The sequence below is a fragment of the Jaculus jaculus genome, chromosome 16 (assembly GCF_020740685.1).
Source record: "Jaculus jaculus isolate mJacJac1 chromosome 16, mJacJac1.mat.Y.cur, whole genome shotgun sequence".
Classification (NCBI taxonomy): domain Eukaryota; kingdom Metazoa; phylum Chordata; class Mammalia; order Rodentia; family Dipodidae; genus Jaculus; species Jaculus jaculus.
The window spans coordinates 44,033,475-44,039,012 of record NC_059117.1 but is presented as its reverse complement, the minus strand read 5'-3'; the positions used below and the strand labels follow the sequence as shown (position 1 = coordinate 44,039,012).

Sequence of the window (5,538 nt, the reverse complement as noted above, 5' to 3'; positions counted from 1 at the left end):
TTATAGCTGCTCAATTTGTTATAGTTAGGTATTGGAATCAATCCATAGGCCCATCATTGAACGAATGGATAACTAAGTTGTGATACATTTATACAATGGAATTCTACTTGGCAGTAAGAAAAAACAATACAATGAAATTTGTAGAAAAAAAAAGTTAGTCTTGGAACAGATCATACTCAGCAATCTTCCACAATCACAGAAAGACAAACACCACATGGTGTCACTTATGTGCAGTTCCTAACCTGGACCTGCTTGAGTTGCTCTCATACTTACTTGATTGGCAACTCAAGACCCAGACACAATAGGGATAGAATAGTTTGCAGGGGAGGAGAGGGAAATAGAAGGGGGAAGAACAAACACAAAATTAAGTCCAAAATGAGCTGACACCATAGACCTTTTTATCATTGGAGATAGCCTAAAAGATATAACCCTCAAAATGAGGAAGGGGGAGCACCTTAAAAGTAGGGTTCTGGCCAATTAGCCCATCTAGTGCTGGAAGACACTCCTTGAGCTACCAGGAAAAAGTGGCCAGCATCTGTCCAGGCAACTCAAAGTCTAAGCAACACAGAAGCAAGCAACCTAACATGATGCTTACACAAGTGCAATAGTGGCACACAGCCATGGTGGGTAAACCAACTGCTCTTGGAATATCTAATAGATCCACTTAGTGGAAAGGAAACCAGTGGAAAACAAGTAAATTATATCCAGATGACAATTCTGCTTTTCATTGTCAAGCTCCTACTAATCTTGGGCTTTAAGAGGGTCTATGCCCTTTAAATTCTTTTAAATTGATAATGGCTATCCCATTTAACCACTGTTGACTTCACTCTCCATTGGAGAATCTGCTTCTCTTTTTCAGATGGGAGCTGGGCCTGAGGAGGTAAATAATTTAGCACACTCCACCCCGGCCCCAGCTGAAATCACAGAGGAGTTAGGGAAATGAGCAAGAATGTTGTTCTTAGTTAAGTTGATATCAGCACAAGGGTAAAGGAGATAGTCACTGAGGACACTCAACACCTACCAAACCAGAGACCCAGAGGCTCCTAAGTGTACATGACTAAAATAGATTTAAAATGCACCCCACATGGCTCAGGGAAATTTGTGGAAGAAGGGGTGGAAAGATTGTTGGAGCCACAAATTGGGACATTTTGCACAGAGACATTGCCTCTAACCCATAACTGACTGCTGCCCCCATAATGCATGGCCCACAATCCCCATGGGGTTGACCTGTATCCCCAAATAGGAAGATCTCTTCAGAAAAGGGGCATGGAGGAGGGAAAGTATGGTACCAACATGTGTTGTTTACATACTATATATGTCCACATCTAATAAAAATAAATTTAAAGAAAGGCTTGCAATTTTCTAGGAATCTCACCAAAACCCCTTTTGCTAATAAAAACAACATAATTTAAACTCAAAATTGAGCAGGGAGAGTAGGGTTCTGGTGAGGGTGGGATAAAGCCTAAGCTGAAAAGATTTTTTTTTTTTTTTCTGTCTCTAACCTATGTAAATCCCAGTACCAGAGATTGGTTGCTACCCACATTGCGCTGTTGATCAGAGAGACCTATGAGGTCCCCAAATCAAGACAGTTTTCTGTCAAAGCACTTGATTACCTGCTTGAGGCAAAACGTGAGGCTCTATAGCTAAAAATACCATATGTTGATGATACAGAGCATGGAGTGACCTGACTGGAATTCAGAATAAAGCCAGTCCCCAGGCAGTTAGCCTGTCTAATGCTGTAAAGTGCTACATGAGCTACCAGGGGAAAATAGCCAACAAAGGTGTGAGCAACCAGAGGTTTAAGCTACTCAGAAACAAATACATTGACACAATGTAAATGCTATTGCAATAGTGGCACACAGCCTCAGTGGGTAATCAATAGCTTTCTGATTGGCTAAGAGATCTGCTCTGTGTGAAGGAACTAATTGTGGAATTGGGAACCAAATCAGAATACTATGGAGACAAAGATTATGATCTCTAGTGGAAAGCTCTTACTAGTCCTTGGCCAAAATAGGAGTTACATACATCAAGTTCTCCCTAAATGAATAATACTTACCCCATTTTAATTATGCTGACTTCACTCTCCATTGGAGAATCTGTTATTTTTCAGAAAGTTGGGAGACCAGATGAAATAAACTACCCCTCACACTTCAGCCAAGCCACAGTTGAATCCATAGAGGAATGGGGAGACCAGCAAAAGTGCTGATTCCATTCTGTTCCTGATAATTAGCACCCAAGTGTAGGACACAGACCCTGAGGATATTCAACACCTACCAAAGTAGAGATCCAAAGGCTCCTAAGAGCTCATCACTGACAGGAAGAGGGGGCATAAAGATTGTAAGAGCCACAGGTTGAAACATCATGCCCAGAGGTATTCCCTCCCCTCAAAAATAACTGGCTACTGTTCCCACAAGGCATAGACTACAATCCCATGAGGAATACCTGCAACCCCACTGAGGAGCGTCCCCAATGGAATAGGGGCAGGGATGAGAGAAAAGAGGGTACCAACACATGATGTACCCATACAAAACATCTTAATAATAATAATAATAACAACATTTAAAAAAATTAAATGCTATATGAAAAAATCAATAATTTGGTACAAGGATTAATAGACCCATCAAGTTAAAACATATTAAAACTATTCTAGGGACTTTGCATTAACAGAAATACAATTTTTAAAATATTTTATTTTAATTTATTCATAACACAGAGAGAAAACAGGTTTGCCAGGGCCTTTAGCCACTGCAAATGAACTCCAGACACATGTGCTACCATGTGCATCTGGCTTACGTGGGTTCTGGGGAGTTGAACCTGGGTCCTTAGGCTTCGCAGGCAAATGCCTTAACCACTAGGCATGCATTTTTTTATTTATTTGTTTTGTTTTATTTATCTATTTTTTCTTCTTTTCACAATTTTTGTTAACATTTTCTATGATTATAAAAAATATCCCATGGTAATACCCTCCCCCCCGCACTTTCCCCTTTGAAATTCCATTTTCCATCATATTTACTTCCCCATCTCAATCATTCTACTTACATATATACAATACCAAGCTATTAAGTACCCTCCTCCCTTCCTTTCTCTTCCCTTTATATCTCCTTTTTAACTTACTGGCCACTGCTACTAAGTATTTTCCTTCTCATGCAGAAGCCCAATCATCTGTAGCTAGGATCCACATATGAGGGAGAACATGTGACACTTGGCTTTCTGGGCCTGGGTTATCTTATTTAGTATAATCCTTTCCAGATCCATCCATTTTTCTGCAAATTTCATAACTTCATTTTTCTTTACTGCTGAGTAGAACTTCATTGTATGAATGTGCCACATCTTCATTACCCACTCATCAGTTGAGGGACATCTAGGCTGGTTCCATTTCCCAGCTATTATAAATTGAGCAGCAATAAACATGGTTGAGCACTTACTTCTAAGGAAATGAGATGAGCCCTTAGGATATATAGACATGCATTTTTAAAATTACCAATATCTGTTATGCATTACTTTAGACTATAAGTTTTGACTTAATAAATCATAATTTTCAGATAACATGATTATTTAGAGTATTTTTTATTTCTTTTTTAACTTTTCATTGACAATTTCACTCATATACATAATGTACCCTGATCATAATCACTTCCTATCACATTCCTTTGTTGCACCTCCCCTAATCCTCTTCTACTGAATCTCTGCTTCTTTTCTACTAATCCCTCTTCAAGTTTAATGTCATTTTTTTGGCCCTAATATTACACAGAACTTGTGCAACCACTGTGAGATAATGAGTATGCTAGCATTCCAATGCACTCCTCCCCATTCTTTGGTGTTTACTTTTTTTTTTTTTTTTTTTGGTCATCTTTTCTCCAAGTATCTTGAAGGGAGTGATAGAGATGTCTCATTTAGTGCTGAACACTCCCCTGTCACTTCTCATGACTTTGGTGAGTTTTGAGTCTCCCCAAAAATCACAACTACCTGAAAATACAAGCTTTTCTAGCCAAAAGTGAGAACAGCATTAACCTATGGGCACAAATACAAGTATTTACAGGGCAATTCAGTGGGCATAATATAACCATTTGAACAAACAGTAATAACTTCCCCCAGAGCCTATTACTTTCTTAGCCATGGGTAGTTTGAAAGAGATGTCCCCCATAAACTCCCACTCTGAATGCTTGGTCCCCAGATGGTGGCAATTTGGGGGTGGAGCATGCTGGAGGAGGTGTGTTGCTGGGAGTGGACCTTGATGTTTATTATTACTAGCTTGCCAGTATTGTTAGTTTGGCTCAATCTCCTGCTGCTGTTTTTCATATGATGTGACAGAGGTGATGCCCAGACCGTCTGTCCCAGCAACAAGAAGGTAACTGCAACAACTTCTGACTAGGTTCGCAGAGGCTATTGATGACTTTAGCCCCCAGCACTGTGACAGCTAGTCAGTATAGAAATTATGTTGGTAAGTTTTGAAATGTCACAAATGTCATTATAAGACAGAGGCAAAGGGAGGCTGGGAAATACTGGTCAAAGATATAAAATCAGGTTGACTCTGTCTCTAGTCACCATTGCATGATGAGCCCGAGCCATGTCCACACATCTGCAGTGGATGGTCCTGCAGAATTGCTCCAGTTTCCTGATCAAGAGGAACAATTAGACACACAGACCCAAGCCCAATAGTCAGAAGGCCTGAAAGTCCTTCGCCTACAATGGGCTGACTCACCACAAGACCATGGCAGTGGAGCCCACTGCTGAGGGCAAAGGGGTGGTCGTGGCCATGAAGTAGAGACCAGTCCAGTGGAAGACAGCCCATTCCTACATGTGGACCACCATCAAGAATGGGAGGGCCACTCACAGCAGCATTAGACACACCATCTGCAAGAACCAGTACCACTGCGACCTGCCCATGGCAGCCATCCAAAAGGGCAGTGCCATCCTGCTCAGCCAGAAGCATGTAGTGGTGAAGAGCAAAGGGACCAGTCCCACTAAGAATTCCTGAGTCCCATGTCCCTAGAAGCAATAAAAAGTCCAGTGACTTTCTCAAAAAAAAAAAAAAAATCTCAGTTTGATAAGAAGAATACATTTGAGAATTCTATTGTAATATGGTGATAGAGCTACTTATAACATTGTTTGTTTGTTTTTTTAATTTTTTTTTATTTGAGAGAGACAGACACAGAGAGAAAGACAGAGAGAGGGAGAGAGAGAGAATGGGCACGCCAGGGATTCCAGCCTCTGCAAACAAACTCCAGACGCGTGTGCCCCCTTGTGCATCTGGCTAACGTGGGACCTGGGGAACCGACCTCGAACCAGGGTCCTTAGGCTTCACAGGCAAGCACTTAACCGCTAAGCCATCTCTCCAGCCCAACATTGTTTGTTTTTGAAAATTGCTAAGAGTATATTTTAAGAGTTTTTATCATGCACCAAAAAGACAAGTCCATGAGACAATTCCTATGTTAGTTACTTAATTTGGCTATTTCACAATGTACACATTTTTAAAACTCATGTTTTATGCATAAATATACATGATTTTAATTGCCAATTTAATATACAAATAAGATG

General features: G+C 40.5%; 1 pseudogene; it reads left to right on the top strand.

Moving 5' to 3' along the window:
* Nucleotides 1-4,567: 4,567 nt before the first annotated feature.
* On the top strand, nucleotides 4,568-4,978 carry LOC101609059 (annotated as a pseudogene).
* Nucleotides 4,979-5,538: the final 560 nt, after the last annotated feature.